The following is a 17,700-nucleotide window of genomic DNA, read 5'->3' on the forward strand; positions in this document are numbered from 1 at the left end:
CTGTAACTGGTCATACACAGACTTTTGTGGTCATACGTGGTTATTGAAAATGTGTAGCCTAATAAGTCTCTCCATGTCCCCAGTCACATTTGGAACCAAATCATTTGAACCATTCAAAATATAGTTGTATATGTCATTCCACATTTTTGGGGAAATGAAATATGGCACTTGTTTCCACCACAAAGTGTATTACTTAAATAGTATGCATGCTTTTCAGTATCGGCTTGTGAGCCAGCCAACCAGGTGAATGTGGTCACCATTGAGGAGGCAGTTGAGGAGGGCGCCGTGGTAATGGAGGAGGCGGAGCAGGTGACCGTGGTTACCATGGAGGAGGCAGTTGAGGAGGGGCCCATGGTCACCATGGAGGAGGGAAATGATCCCAATCAGGGCAGGTAAGCCAGAAAGCTGAGTCTTAAGCAGAAATAACACAGGGGACTCTGTTATCCACATGCGACAGCAGTAAGCGTTCATTCACATAGACAGCGTAGTGTATGCCAGTGTAATTGTCAGGAAAAGCTATTATAAAGAGTTGTATTCTCTTTTGAAATCTGAGTTACATCATTCCTTAAGTTTTCCAGCCGTAACCTAGGCTACATGCCCATGATCTTAATAAACAGTAGTAACTGGTGCATTTCTTTCAAATAGGTAATCTATTTGTCAGATAAACCATTGCCCACAGCTCAAATTTATTTTTTAACCTTTACTGAGCAATGTAGGGAAAATCATAACAATTCCTTGAATTCTCTTTCCACAAACAACTCACTCAATCTCTAAACCAGATGTGATTAATTTGAACCACTTTGTTTGAACTGTGCAATCAAATCGGCTGTAAGCAACAACGGTGATGAGGTCAAGAAAATGACATTGACAATGTGATATATCATTCAAAACACAATCCAGTTTATAAATGTAGAATAACTGTAACGACGCCTCTCGGGAAGAGGGGGGGGTGTGGAATCAGGAGCAGGAGAGCAGATGGGTTTAAGGGAAACAACCGTTTATTCCAGGTGTGTCCAACAGCACAGCACAAAACACAACGGGAAGACTGCACAAATGGAGCCTCCACCCACAAGGGAGAAATTACAGCACACACAGCGGAGAAACCTCTATGCCGCAAACTAACGAGCCAAACTGCCCACGGTAAACATACCGTATGAAAATGAAACAAAGCCCGTGGTGCAGGCACGCACCCCTTACAGCACAAAGCAGTAACAATCCCACACACAGCCTAACCTGCAGCGGGGAAAAATAAACCCCCCACAAACAGAACAACTAAACACAGGTGTGTAAAACTAGACAGTACTAAACGAAAAAGGAAAATGGGATAGGTGGCAGCTAGTAGGCCGGCGACGACAACTGCCGAGCACCGCCTGAACAGGGAGAGGAGCCACCTTCGGTGGAAGTCGTGACAATAACGTTGCATTCATACATTGCTAAATTGTTTTCATAAGATCTAGCCTATATATATATATATATATATAAATACATGTAACTGCAAGCCAATATATATATATATATATATATATATATATATATATTGGCTTGCAGTTACATGTATTTACACTAAATTGACACTCTGTAATGAACTTCACAAAGCATGTTGACATTTGTCATCAGTCTTGTCCTGGAGGCAGAACTGAGTGATTTCCCCTTAGATAGGCCCACTGGCTATATTGTAAAAATGTATTGGCCTTGTTTGAAGGTTAGGGTTCAGGTTAGGGTTCGGTTTAAAATCAGATTTTATGACTTTGTGGCTGTGCCAGCTAGTGACAGCCAGCTAGTACTCTGCAGAACTGCCTCCAGAACAAGATTCATGATGAAAAACAGTCCACAATTCCAGACTTGGTAACAATGCACATAGTCTATTTTCAGAGAATTTATCAGCTCATTTTATCAGCATTGAGCCGTGAGAACATTTGTATTCCAATTTGGCGTTCTATATACTTGTGATGCCATTGACACTCACAGCAGGTCTGTTTTCTCTTATTGACTCCCATGCATTCTATTTCCAGCATAGACATGCTCATTCACGCACGTATAAAAAAGGCTTTACTCATAGTGAATCAGCCGGTCCCAGTTCACTCCCTAACTCTTTTCCCTTTCGATGGTTCTTCCTTTAAAAGTTGCATCATACTGCAACACAGCTTGCGGGGTGCCGCATAATTCTATGGGATATTAGAATGAATGACATCATATTATTTTACTGTCAGCCATTGTTGCCATTAATAGTAGTTTGACCACCAGAGGGCATCTTTGAGAAGCTAAGTTCTTGAAATGACATGGAGTTGTAAGCCTAAGAGTCCTGTTTGCTGTAGCTGTTTTAGCATAACTTACTGTACTTATTGGCATAAAGGCCTCCTTTATAGGTCTACATAAATCATACAAGTCATCCATGTTTTTAAATACAGTCAAGCATTTTAGTTATAAAATGAGATAACAAAAGGAAGCCTTAAATAATTAAACAATGAATAAACCGCAACGTGTCGGCAAAAGCGATTGAATTTGACAGTTTTTTTATTGGCTGTACTAGAGACTTTAAAACGTTTTTTTTGTTAGAACAGACTGTATTGGATTGATTATAATTTGTTTTAATATGTATATAGTATTTGTTTGGTCAACATTTACAGTATTTGTTGTGCTGTTTACACTGTTAGAAATTTAGCTTAATTAAAATAATCAATATTATGGTGTTTCTATTCCAAGAAAAATGAAAATGAATTTTACAGTAGCCTCAGGGTTTCCGTGACCGGTCAGGTGACTGCAATTCAGAGAAAAAAAAAGTCCCCATGCTTGTCTGAAAGAAGCGCGAAACGGTGCTGAAATAGTTGACCACACGCAGGTAGGCTATTGCTTCAAATCCTATTATAACAATTGGATGTTATAATGTTTCAGCAAGCAGCAATTTGTTACCTTCATTAGCCTACTTTGTTCCAATATTTCTGTCATTCAGTGATATTTCTGTCATTCAGTGATATTTCTGTCATTCAGTGATATTTCTTCCCATAGAAATTCATTACGGATCTATCCAGATGTGGTTAGAAAACAATGCATTTGGTGGGCTATGCAAAAGAGGCAGCAAAGCAGCTCCAAACCATGATGCTTCCTTCACCATACTTTACAGTTGGGATGAGTTTTGATGTTGGTGTGCGGTGCCTTTTTTTCCTCCACACAGTGTTGTGTGTTCCTTCCAAACAACTCAACTTTAGTTTAATCTGTCCACCGAATATTTTGCCAGTAGCGCTGTGGAACATCCAGGTGCTCTTTTGCGAACTTCAGATGTGCAGCAATGTTTTTTTGGACAGCAATGGCTTCTTCAGTGGTGTCCGCCAATGAACACCATTCTTGTTTAGTGTTTTACATATCGTAGACTCATCAACAGAGATGTTAGCATGTTCCAAAGATTTCTTTGTCTTTAGCTGACACTAAGATTCTTCTTCACCTTACTGAGCATTATGCGCTGTGCTGAACTTTCTCCATTTATAGACAATTTGTCTTACCATGGACTGATGAACATCAAGACTTTTAGAGATACTTTTGTAACCCTTTCCAGCTTCATGCAAGTCAACAATTCTTAATCTTGGGTCTACTGAGATCTCTTTTGTTCAAAGCATGGTTCACATTAGTCAATGCTTCTTGTGAATAGCAAACTCAAATTTGACACTTTGTGAGTGTTTTTTTATAGGGCAGGGCAGCTCTAACCAACATCTCCAATCTCGTCTCAATGATTGTACTCCAGGTGAGCTGACACCTGACTCCAATTAGCTTTTGGAGAAGTCATTAGCCTAGGGGTTCACAAACTTTTTCCAACATACAATGTGAATGTTTAACTGATGTATTCAATATAGTCAAGAAAATACAATAATGTGTGTGTTATTAGTTTAGGCACACTATGTTTGTCTTTTGTTGTGACTTAGATGACGATCAGATCAAATTTTAAAACCAATTTATGCAGAAATCCAGATAATTTCAAAGGGTTCACATACTTTTTTTGCCACGGTATATTATTGAATTCTATAAAAAAAATCTAATAAAATCTAAATACATATGTTTGTTAGGCTACTGTGCAGTTTCTTTAAATATAATGCTCCTCCTACCCTCCTTGCCTACCCTCCCTCTTGATCTCCTTGGCAAGACTCTACCATTCTGCTAATATCCCATGATGGCTGGATGGCTTCTTTTGTATTCCATGTATTGAATGAACATACACTGCTCAAAAACATAAAGGGAACACTAAAATAACACATCCTAGATCTGAATGAATGAAATAATCTTATTAAATACTTTTTTCTTTACATAGTTGAATGTGCTGACAACAAAATCACACAAAAATAATCAATGGAAATCCAATTTATCAACCCATGGAGGTCTGGATTTGGAGTCACACTCAAAATTAAAGTGAAAAACCACACTACAGGCTGATCCAACTTTGATGTAATGTACTTAAAACAAGTCAAAATGAGGCTCAGTAGTGTGTGTGGCCTCCACGTGCCTGTATGACCTCCCTACAACGCCTGGGCATGCTCCTGATGAGGTGGCGGATGGTCTCCTGAGGGATCTCCTCCCAGACCTGGACTAAAGCATCCGCCAACTCCTGGACAGTCTGTGGTGCAACGTGGCGCTGGTGGATGGAGCAAGACATGATGTCCCAGATGTGCTCAATTGGATTCAGGTCTGGGGAACGGGCGGGCCAGTCCATAGCATCAATGCCTTCCTCTTGCAGGAACTGCTGACACACTCCAGCCACATGAGGTCTAGCATTGTCTTGCAGTAGGGGGAACCCAGGGCCAACCGCACCAACATATGGTCTCACAAGGGGTCTGAGGATCTCATCTCAGTACCTAATGGCAGTCAGGCTACCTCTGGCGAGCTCATGGAGGGCTGTGCGGCCCCCCAAAGAAATACCACCCCACACCATGACTGACCCACCGCCAAACCGGTCATGCTGGAGGATGTTGCAGGCAGCAGAACGTTCTCCACGGCGTCTCCAGACTCTGTCACGTCTTTCACATGTGCTCAGTGTGAACCTGCTTTGATCTGTGAAGAGCTCGGGCGCCAGTGGCGAATTTGCCAATCTTGGTGTTCTCTGGCAAATGCCAAACGTCCTGCACGGTGTTGGGCTGTAAGCACAACGTTTGATTTCACAGAAGTGTGATTGACTTGGAGTTACATTGTGTTGTTTAAGTGTTCCCTTTATTTTTTGGAGCAGTGTATTAATTACTGTCATTTACTATTCTCATTCTCGGATTGGAATTATTGTTTGCAGAGTTCACAACCTGCTACACTTGTGAAAAACAGTGTTTGAAAACATGTTTTCAAAATGCCTCCAGCTGTCCATCACTATGTAAGGGCTGTCGTCATGGAGAGAAGAAGACCAAGGTGCAGCGGAGTTAGTGTTCATGATTTAAATAAAAAAAGAACACTGGAACACTACAAAACAAGAAAACACCGACAGCTCAACAGCACTGACAGCTGAAACACAACTGAACAGAAACAATTACCCACAACCACAAGGAAAAACACACACTACTATATAGGACTCCCAATCAAAGGCAACTCAACACACCTGCCTTCAATTGGGAGTCCAACAACCAACTCACACGTAACACAAAATCTCTGCCACGTCCTGACCAAAACTAATACAATTGCCCCCTCTGCTGGTCAGGACGTGACAGTACCTCCCCTAAAGGCGCAGACCCCGGGCTGGGCCGGAGGACAGGCGGGCCACTCGGGCTGGGCCGGAGGACAGGCGGGCCACTCGGGCTGGACCGGAGGACAGGCGGGGCACTCTGGCAGATCCGGGCAGGCGGGCCACTCTGGCAGATCCGGGCAGGCGGGCCACTCTGGCTGATCCGGGCAGACGGGCCACTCTGGCAGACCCGGGCAGACGGGCCACTCTGGCAGATCCGGGCACACTACTGTAAACCGAGAACTGTATTTAAAAAAAAAAACACAGCATCTACAGCGGTACAAATATATTATTGAATTTGTTAAAAATAAATTACCTGTTTTAAAGTGTATATGTTTATTAGGCTACTGTGCTGTCTGACAAAAATCAACAGGACAATGAGACTGTAGCCTACAAAGTAAACATAGTAAAGTGCCTAAGTCCTTACATAAGGGAGAGCAGGTCATGTCCAGACTTTCTCCGTTACCTCAAGTATTCATTAACTCTGTCTTTAATGCTTTTTCGGGTTGCATCACTCATGGACAGAAACTTCTGAGACACAGTATTAATGATGAACACTCAGAGGTTCACTGGTAGGCCACATTTGCCTCTGGATCCATCCCAGTTGGTATTCTGTGTCCACTCATGGTATCCCTCTTCTGTTACACATCCTTAGAATAGCAGAAGAGCATAATGGTCCAGACAACTCTTGCTGTGCCTGGTGAGCAGTTCCTCAAGTTGCAACAAATACATTGATCATCTTAGCAAGGTTTTACCCGTGGTCATGAAGCTGGGGGGAAGTGCAACTAAAATGTAGTTGGGATGTAGTTGAAATAAACATCTGCATTTTGAAATAGTCATTTAACGAAAGCATAAAGACGTTGATGAACAAATACTGTATATGCATCTATATGTGTGATACATGGTCCAGTTACAGCTTCTTCTGAGAAAGAAGGAAAAAAAGCGTATTTTTTGTGTGAAGTTGCTTTGTCCAACATTTTTCAGTTGCATGAGGCTTGGTGATCACAGAATCAGTAGGATATTAAACTAACACTCAAATAGGCAACGGAAGCAGGAACAGCAATGGGCTGAGTGACTCACTCATTCCTGACTTCAATTCAAAATAAGTTATATTATTAAAACGGAGTCTGGTGCTCTCTAATGTGTGGATAGGCCACTGGGAGTAAACAGATTCCCGGACTGCACTCTGGTCAAAGAGTGATGACAGACACAGAAACCCAGTCTAGGAGTTTAATGATGAAACAGTATACATGTGGTCTGTGTACAGAGGGCAACAGGATAAAAGAAATAGAAAATTACTACAATTTAAATCCAATATACAATATTACATTAAGCAGTAATGTCAACAATCTCTACACCCAATTGACAATGAAATAATGCACAATAATTCCTCTCAAGAGAATGAACGTTTGTCACGCTGTATAATGATAAGAGACAGGCGCAGGAATATGTAATCGTTTTTTTTATTTCTCCACCCAAAATAAAGTACGTCATGAAAACGACAGGGACAAAGCCCAAAACAAACACGTAAACTCAGCAAAAAAAGAAACGTACATTTTCAGGACCCTGTCTTTCAAAGATAATTCGTAAAAATCCAAATAACCTCACAGATCTTCATTGTAAAGGTTTTAAATACTGTTTCCCATACTTGTTCAATGAACCATAAGCAATTAATGAACATGCACCCGTGGAACTGTCATTAAGACAATAACAGCTTACAGACGGTAGGTAATTAAGGTCACAGTTATGATTCAGATGACCATCCTACCCATGCTAGATTACGCAGACATAATTTATAGATCGGCAGGTAAGAGTTCTCTCGAGTGGCTAGATGTTCTTTACCATTCGGCCATCAGATTTGCCACCAATGCTCCTTATAGGACACATCATTGCACTCTATACTCCTCTGTGAACTGGTCATCTCTGTATACCCGTCGTAAGACCCACTGGTTGATACTTATTTATAAAACCCTCTTAGGCCTCACTCCCCCCTATCTGAGATATCTACTGCAGCTCTCATCCTCCACATACAACACCCATCTCAAGCTGAGCCTCGGCAAGACGGAGCTGCTCTTCCTCCCGGGGAAGGACTGCCCGTTCCATGATCTCGCCATCACGGTTGACAACTCCATTGTGTCCTCCTCCCAGAGTGCTAAGAGCCTTGGCGTGACCCTGGACAACACCCTGTCGTTCTCCGCTAACATCAAGGCGGTGACCCGATCCTGTAGGTTCATGCTCTACAACATTCGCAGAGTACGACCCTGCCTCACACAGGAAGCGGCGCAGGTCCTAATCCAGACACTTGTCATCTCCCGTCTGGATTACTGCAACTCGCTGTTGGCTGGGCTCCCTGCCTGTGCCATTAAACCCCTACAACTCATCCAGAACGCCGCAGCCCGTCTGGTGTTCAACCTTCCCAAGTTCTCTCATGTCACCCCGTTCCTCCGCTCTTTCCACTGGCTTCCAGTTGAAGCTCGCATCCGCTACAAGACCATGATGCTTGCCTACGGAGCCGTGAGGGGAACGGCACCTCCGTACCTTCAGGCTCTGATCAGTCCCTGCACCCAAACGAGGGCACTGCGCTCATCCACCTCTGGCCTGCTGGCCCCCCTACCTCTGAGGAAGCACAGTTCCTGCTCAGCCCAGTCAAAACTGTTCGCTGCTCTGGCATCCCTATGGTGGAACAAGCTCCCTCACGACGCCAGGACAGCGGAGTCAATCACCACCTTCCGGAGACACCTGAATCCCCACCTCTTTAAGGAATACCTAGGATAGGATAAAGTAATCCTTCTACCCCCCTCCCCCCTAAAAGATTTAGATGCACTATTGTAAAGTGGTTGTTCCACTGGATATCATAAGGTGAATGCACCAATTTGTAAGTCACTCTGGATAAGAGCGTCTGCTAAATGACTTAAATGTAAATGTAAATGTAGATAACAGCAATTTTTAACTTGGGGTCTTTTGTTAGCTAGCTAGCTAAACAATGAACTATAATCCCAATCCATAGAGTACTAGCAATACAAAGTAATTGTCATAGCTAGCTAAAGTTAACCAAATAGGTTCAATGTTAGCTAGCAGGCCAGCCATCGAACTTCAGCTAGCCAGCTAACAGCAAGCTTTAATTTGCAATGAAAATAACTTTGACAAAATTAGAAACGTATAATATCTGAAACTGTAGCTAGACTATTACCCGTAGACATGGATGAAAGCTTCACAGTAGACTGCAACCCAATTAATAAAATAAGACATGCTGTATCGTTTCCATTTACTTTGCACAGACATTCCACTGATTTCAAAACTCGGTCAACTTCTTCCATGACAACAACACTGTTGATTGTTGTTTCTTCCCCCATCATTGTCATCAGAAGTCTCTATAATGTATTTTTCAATGAAAATGTTTTTACCTAAATCAGGGATTTCCTCACCGTCTGATTCATTTTCAGAGTCAGAGAGTCAGCATGGCACGATCGTCCTCCAGAAAGTAGTCCATCACAACTTTTTCCCACTAACCTTTGTCGATAGCACCTGATAAATTCAGGGCAGCAATGTTATTGAGAGCAGTAGCAACATATTTTCAGTTTTCCATGGCTAACATTATATCTTTTGGGAAAAAACTGCAGTAGAAAGGATTATCTACGCATAACGACCAGCTCATGTTATAGACACAACGCTAAACCGCAGAACAATCTGAAACCTCTCTCTCAGCATGTCCAGCCCACTCATTATCTCAGCCAATCATGTCTAGTGGGAAGGTTCCTGACTTTTTCTTTGGCTAAACCAACTAGGCTCAAAATTTAACAACTTTCTTCGTATTTACAGATGGCATAAACGTTTGTTATTAAGGCACATAGAAGTTCACATGTTCAAGAAGGCATTTCTGCCCCAAAATGCATTTAGATTTAAAAAAATTGCATTCAAATGGCTCTCCTGTGAAGTCGTAACTTGCGACATACACCTAGTTTCCTGAAGCGGATCACATTTTGTTACGTTACAGCCTTATTCTAAAATTGAGAAAAAACTGGTTTTTCCTCAATCTACGCACAATACCCCATAATGACAAAATGAAGATAAATTAGCAAAAATTGACAAACCTATTAAACATTTTTAAAACTTAAATACCTGTGATAGGAAAATTACAAGATTATGTTATTATACTGTTTATGCATCAATTAGCTATGATGAGTACTCTCTCATCTGTGTCTGTGGGACTGAGTTGGGCCTCTGGAGCTTGAGCTGACAATTGATTTCAGCATGCATTCCAAAACTTATGCAAATGTGATTTTTCAGTTTTACCCGGATATCGGTCTGACAGACACCGCTCTAGCTCTGCCACCTTTCACCGCAGATACATAAGTGTGACGTCGGCGGATTAAGATGAACTCATCCAATGCAAAAAAACCAGATAGCTCTAGCTTAAACTGACAGATTTTGATGGAGATTTTTGTATTATGTTACTTAGATTGACGTACTGGGAGGTCAATCGACTCTTGTGGGTTACTGCAATATTCATTAATAAATTGTGCGACAGGGTTTGATTTTTTTCTCCCAAATCTTTTTTTTTCCCTCGGGGTTGAGACCTCTCATTGTTTGGATTTTAAAATCCAACCATTGTTATAGAAGGGGCACTCAGGGTCTGTGTGTGGGTGTTTAAGTGAGAAAGACAGAAAGGAGAGCCAACCAGTAAAAGCACAGACCCCCTTCATTATTGACGCATTGTGCTAACAATATCAAAGAGCCATTCCAGACTCTGAAGTCAGGAGGACTTCAAAGAATTTGGTTTTAGCTAGACTAGTAATTAACTGCAATGGAAAAGTAATTGTTTGTCTGGAGCGATACTACTTGTATTTGTCAAACGGCAGACAAGGATCAATCATCATGTCACCAGAATAAGACCCTCAATATTTATTGGAAAGGAGCATCAAGCTCATCACCTTGCACGTTCACCATCCTGTGAAGTTCATCCTAATTTATTTAATCTGTAGTCTAATAAACTGCATGCTTGTTGTAGTGGAAAGACTACAAAACATATCACTCCAAGTTTACTTCGATATGATGGTTTTTATATCAATATTTACGCTTAAAGCGGTTTCCTCCGCCATTTATCGCATAATTATTTTTAACAACCCAAAACTATCCCACCATGTCGAACGAACAAATTGTCTGTAGGCATTTATTTGAATTTCATGTTGCCATCAGCCCCGTCGTGACTTTTTTAATGAGTCAGGTAATTAAACCCTGTAGGATGGAAACGTCGTTAGTGTTGTGTAAATGAACCTATGAGCCCCAGCCCCAAATTCATGAACGATGTTGGCATCAAACAGGGATTGGGTCTTGATTGATTTAAATGGCTATAAAAAATACAAAATAAATTGTGTGTGATGGCATTGTCAGTGTGCCTCCATGCTTTGCACAAGTCCTCATATTCTAAAATCAAATGATTTCTCTAACATGTTGGGATCAACATGGTTGAGTACCTGCACCAGGTGGAGGTGACCAGACCCTACCCATTTGTGTTGGCTCTTGGGGACCGCTCAAAGGTGTTTACAGTTATTAGTGGACTGGCATTGAAGCAAGGTACACTGCTTGGGGCACTGGATGTGTGCTTCAAGTTCTATTATGTGTTTGATATCAACTTTCCCACTGTGCCCCAGCATGGGAATTCCTACAGACCACGGTGTATCAACTGTCAGGAACGAAATCCCCCACAGTAAGACTGTTTTGAGCATGTCTCTTTTCCGCTGAACAAGTATCTGCTCTTGTATGTAGTGTGAGAAGGGACAGGAGGGAAAGCACAGCCCTGTTTCTGTGAATTAATAGATCAATGGATGGATGAGTGTCTCATTACAATGCTGTTCATGCCATTTGGACTTACCAACGCCCCTGCTGTGTTCCAGGCCCTGGTTAATGACATTCTCCGTGACATGTTGAACCCGCTTCATTTTCGTCTACCTAGATGACATCCTTGATTAGGTGAGAGTGGTGGTGGATTGGCCTAAGCCTATGTCCGAGTGCAGCTACAACGTTTCCTGGGATTTGTCAACTTCTATCGTCGCTTTATCCGGGGTTACATGCCCTGGCTTCCCCCTTGTCTGCACTCACCTCTCCCAAGGTTCTGGTCACATGGTCCTCAGCTGTTGACTGGGCATTCCGGGATCTCAAGCACTGCTACACCACTGCTCCCAAATTGGTTCATCCTGACCCATCCCATCAGTTCATGGTGGAGGCTGATGCTTCGGATGTAGGAGTGGGGGCTGTCCTGTCCCACTGTTCTGCCCTGGATCTGAAGTTACAGTTGAAGTCAGAAGTTTACATACACTTGTATCTATTAAGATAAATGACATCAAAAGCTGCACTGAAGTCTAACAAAACAGCCCCCACAATCTTCTTACTCTTAATTTCTTTCAGCCTATAATCAGTCATTTGTTTCAGTGCTGAGCATGTTGACTGCCCTTCCCTATAAGCATGCTGAAAGTCTGTTGTTAATTAGTTTTTTATAAAATAAAGTTTTTTCCAAAAGTTCGCTAGTGTAAGCACCTAACAGGCTGATTGGTCAGCTCTTTGAACCTTTAAAGGGTGCTCTACTACTCTTGGGTGCAGGGGTGGTTCTGGGGGGCGGGGGGGGCATTGCCCCTGTGCCAACAATTTTGGACCCCTTGTGGCCCCCCTAAATGTGGAGTATGAAATAATTTTTACATAACTCATTTTTGCTATCGTTCTTTTTTTACATCCATTATTAGACAATGGCAACACGGAACACTAATGATTATGAACATGGTATTTTGCCTGCTAATGCCTGCAATGCAGTGAAGAAAATGATATGACAACAATAACGTCTAATGTAACTGGCCCCTCTAACAGTACAACTGGCCCCAGCTTGGCCCCCCCAGTTGAAGTGGTCTAGAACCGCCACTGCTTGGGTGGCGGAATGACCTTTGCCTCCCTCCATGTCTGAGGGCTCACACTGTCTTCTAGGCTTAAATTGAAGATGTGACAAAATGGAGTCACAATGTATTCTGCTACCAACCTCAGCAATTTACCATCCAGGTTGTTATGAACAAGCCATCTGCCTCAATGAAAGATGGAACCAAGTTTGCGTTCTTGCCTAGCGTTTTACTGTCATTCTTTATATCATTTATCTTTGTTCCATAGTATAGTTTCTTCTTCTTTTTTTCAGTTTAGTTATGTGATTTTTCAATTTACTATATGTTTGCCAGTCTGCTGTGTTGTCAGACTTATTTTTTATTCCCTTTGCCTCATCCCTCTCAGCCATACATTTTTTTAATTCATCATCTATCCATGGGGATTTGGTAGTTCTAACAGTCAGTTTCATGATGGGCCTATCATGCTTATCAGTAACCGAAAGAAGTAGTTTCTTAAATGCGTCAAGTGTAGCGTCCGGATGTTCCTCATTACACACATCAGACCAACAAATATTTGTAACATCTTCAACATAGGAATCATTACAAAACCTGCTGTATGATCGTTTATACACAATTTTGGTGTGAACTGGAACACACTGTCATACACGTTGATCCAGAGTATCCAAAACATGCTCAATGGGTGATATGTTTGGTGAGTATTCAGGCCAAGGAAGAACTGGGAAATGTTGAGCTTCCAGGAATTGTGTACAGATCCTTGTGGCATGGGGCCTTGCATTATTATGCTGAAACATAATAACATGAAACATAAACATCAGGATCTCATCATGGTTTCTCTGTGCATTCAAATTGCCATCGATAAAATGCAATTGTTCGTAGCTAATGCCTGCCCATACCATATCCCCACCGCCACCATGGGGCACTCTGTTCACAACATTGACATCAGTAAACCACTCGCCCACACAACGCCATACACGTGGCCTGTGGCTGTGAGGCCGATTGGACGTACTGCCGAATTCTCTAAAAGGACGTCTCAGGCAGCTTATGGTTTAGAAATGAACATTAAACTCTCTGGCAACAACTCTGGTGGACATTCATGCAGTCCACATGCCAATTGCACTCTTCCTCAAAACTTTTGTAGTGTGATAAAACAGCACACCTGTCAGGATTATCTTCGCAAAGGAGAAATGCTCTCTAACAGAAATGTCAACACATTTTTGCCCAGAATTTGAGATAAATAATATATTTGTGTGTGTTTAAAACTTCTTAGGGATAGGGGGCAGTATTCGGAAGTTCGGATGACTGACGTGCCCAAAGTAAACTGTCTGTTACTCAGGCCCAGAAGCTATGCATATAAAGGATATGCATATAATTGGTAGTATTGGATAGAAAACACTCTGACGTTTCTAAAACTTAAAATAATGTCTGTGAGTATAACAGAACTGATATGGCAGGCGAAAACCCGAGGAGAATTCATCCTGGAAGTTTTTTGTTGTTGAGGTGACCACCGATTGAAATGCTTGTCTATGGGAAATTCAAAGGAAATCCTCCCAGATTGCAGTTCCTATGGCTTCCACTAGTTGTCAACAGTCTTTAGAAAGGGTTTCAGGCATGTTTTTTGAAAAAGGAGCTAGAATTTGTAGTTTTTCAAGGTGGCTCTCATTTTGACTGTAGTCTTGTGGCACGAATGGATGAGGGCGCGCACTTCATTATTTATCTCCTGTATTGAACACACTATTCTCCGACTTAAATTTGATCGTTTATTTACAATTTAGGGTAACTGAGGATTGATTAGAAACGTTGTTTGACTTGTTTGGACGAAGTTTATTGGTAACTTTTGGGATTCCTTTGTATGACTTTTTTGGGATATAAAGAAGGACTTTATCGAACAAAACGAGCATTTGTTCGCATTGCAAACAGAGGAAGATCTTCAAAGGTAAGTGATTTATTTTATCGTTATTTCTGACTTTTGTGACACCTCTGTTGGTTTGGAAAATGTTTTTAATGCTTTTGTATAATCGCATAGTATGCTTTCGCCGTAAAGCCTTTTTGAAATCTGACAAAGTGGCTGGATTAACAAGAAATTAATCTTTTAAATGATGTATGACACTTGTATTTTCATGAGTGTTTAATATAAAAAAAAATGTATTTTGAATTTTTGTATTTTGAACCTCCCAAAGAAGTTTTAACATTTCGGGTATTTTTTTATTTCAGATCATGAAACATGGGACGTTGCATTCATATATTTGTTCAGTGTGGTTTAGAGCAATGATGCCCGGACACCACCGTCTTGTGGTTTTGTTTGAACAATATCAGTCAGTTAACATGACCTTTATAAATTATGAAGTCTTTATGTGCTTGTTTTGATTACATACACTTTTCAAAATTCACATAAGGTTATCTCATTGAACAAAACGTATACAATCTCCTACGGCTGTGTTTACCACAGACCTCGGCATTTATACAAAAAACCCTACAAAACCCCCATTCATTTCCTCATAGGCTTTGGCGAACGGAGTAAGTGCCTGTTAAAAGCCATTAGGTTACTAGTGCTTTCTACAGCTACTACTGTCTTGCGGCTTTGATGGAACAGGTCCTGTATTTTCTAGCGCTGGTTCTGGGGGTCAGACGTATTAAGTAAATGGGGACTGTTAACACAGATCTTCCCTGCTCGGTATTGGCGGTCGCGCCTCTGACCTGATGCCTGTCAAACTGCGTGTGTGTAATCCAATTGACTTCTTAGTGCCAGGGCGGGCTAATAATAGCGGCAATTTAAAGGAAGAAACAAAACTTTTGAAACACCGTAACATTTCAAGGATCTGGTAATGGAAGAAATGGATTTGGCTGTTTTGTGTTGAGGCACTGGCATGGTGTACAGTTTGGTTACAGTCTTGCGTTGCTTGATGGACTGTAGCTCCTAGTTACAGAGAGGACGACAAAACTACATGCAATGATCACGAGGATTATGTTGGAGCAGTGTTGAAGACGCTAAGGATATTACTGAACGTTCGAGTTCTTCACATATCGATTGTGACCAGGTAAAATGAAGCCCACATAAACATAATGTTCTTCTTTCTATCTCTTTAAACCGGGAAGTGTAATTTAGTCTATCACCTGCTAATAAAATTTGATAATTGGATAGTTAGGGGCTGTTCTGTATCCCGTTGTAAACCCACTGTATCACTTTTTGTTGTTGATACAAGTAGGCCTAAACATTATAGACCATACAGTATATTGCCATGTCCATGTTGGCTTCATGCCAAACAAAATACAAAAGGTAGACTTAAAGTTTGTGGGCTTATATAGGCTACTAAACAACTGCATACTTACTTCCAGTCTTTGCCTTTGTAGGTTGTCCTTTGGTACAGTGGGCGGAAAAAGTATTTGATCCCCTGCTGATTTTGTACGTTTGCCCACTTACAAAGAAATGATCAGTCTATAATTTTAATGGTAGGTTTATCTGAACAGTGAGAGACAGAATAACAACAAAAAAATCCAGAAAAACGCATGTCAAAAATGTTATAAAATGATTTCCATTTTAATGAGGCAAATAAGTATTTGACCCCTCTGCAAAACATGACTTAGTACTTGGTGGCAAAACCCTTGTTGGCAATCACAGAGGTCAGACGTTTCTTGTAGTTGGCCACCAAGTTTGCACACATCTCAGAAGGGATTTTGTCCCACTAGTCTTTGCAGATCTTCTCCAAGTCATTAAGGTTTCGAGGCTGATGTTTGGCAACTTGAACCTTCAGCTCCCTCCACAGATTTTCTATGGGATTAAGGTCTGAAGAGTGGCTAAGCCACTCCAGGACCTTAATGTGCTTCTTCTTGAGCCACTCCTTTGTTGCCTTGGCCGTGTGTTTTGGGTCATTGTCATGCTGGAATGCCCATCCACAACCCATTTTCAATGCCCTGGCTAAGGGAAGGAGGTTCTCACCCAAGATTTGGCGGTACATGGCCCCGTCCATCGTCCCTTTGATGCGGTGAAGTTGTCCTGTCCCCTTAGCAGAAAAACACCCCCAAAGCATAATGTTTCCACCTCCATGTTTGACGGTGGAGATGGTGTTCTTGGGGTCATAGGCAGCATTCCTCCTCCACCTAAACAGCGTAGTTGAGCTGTGTTAATACACCACTGGCATAATGTGTAAGGGCAGTGTGCAATATGCATTATGTATGTGGTTATACGAGACATGTACAATATGTATGACATGGGTAATGTATGTATTATGTTGAGTGTGTAATGTACAGTGTTTATTTTGGATACAGTAAGTCGTACTGTATACAAAGTAGTCCTATTGTCACGAATCCCACCGAAGGTGGCTCCCCTGCCTGCTCGGGCGGTGCTCGGCGGTTGTCGTCGCCGGCCTACTAGCCGCCGCTGATCCCTTTTTCCTTTTCTGTTTGTAATGTCTTATTGGTTGCACCTGTTCCTTACTGAGTGTCTTGATTTGTGTTTTTTTAAACCTGCTTAGCCCGCCCAGGTTTGTGCGGGAGTATTTTCTGTCAGTGTGCTTTTTTGGATGTGCTGGCTATTCGCCGTGATTCAGCTTTCCGGACTGTGTGCCCGTTGTTACTGGGTTGGTCATTTTGTTCACGCGCCTGTTGTGTTGGCGTTGACCGTTTTTTTGTACCTGAAAAAATAAACGTCATTATTTCCTTACCTTTGCTCTCTGCGCCTGACTCCTACCACCATTCCTAGCAATTTGTGACACCTATCCTATTCTCTAATCTACTATTCTATTACATATGCTACTATTCTACTAAGTTTATAGGGGAGCCTTCCCCTTCCTGGCTGATAGGGTTCTTACTTCCTGATTAGGGCTTTTCCCATTTATCTTTAAGGATTTTCTAGAAATGAGTGGGCTGCTGTACCTGAGAGGTTGCTCTTCACTGCCTTGTGGTGCTGAGCTTCAGAATTCTGATTATCCCGCTGTTCGCTTCAGTGGTGTCTGCTAATTGTTTGCTTTAGCACCCTCAGAACTTCTACACATGTGACAAATTTGCCATAAATGTCTCAAACGGCCAACATGGGCCTAAGCGATGGACTGGGGAGTCACTCTGGAAAATTATGTTGCATGGATGTTACTACTTGAACCATAATCACCAGTAGGAAGCCTCTTCTTGAAATATCCTGTA

At 41.9% G+C, this 17,700-nt stretch overlaps 1 pseudogene; it reads left to right on the forward strand.

Annotated features, from left to right (window-relative positions):
- The first annotated feature begins 344 nt into the window (after positions 1–344).
- Positions 345–17,700, forward strand: part of LOC115152970 (FERM and PDZ domain-containing protein 2-like) — a 66,863-nt pseudogene continuing 49,507 nt past the window's right edge.

Source organism: Salmo trutta, chromosome 18, assembly GCF_901001165.1.
Source record: "Salmo trutta chromosome 18, fSalTru1.1, whole genome shotgun sequence".
In the NCBI taxonomy this organism is placed as follows: Eukaryota; Metazoa; Chordata; class Actinopteri; order Salmoniformes; family Salmonidae; genus Salmo; species Salmo trutta.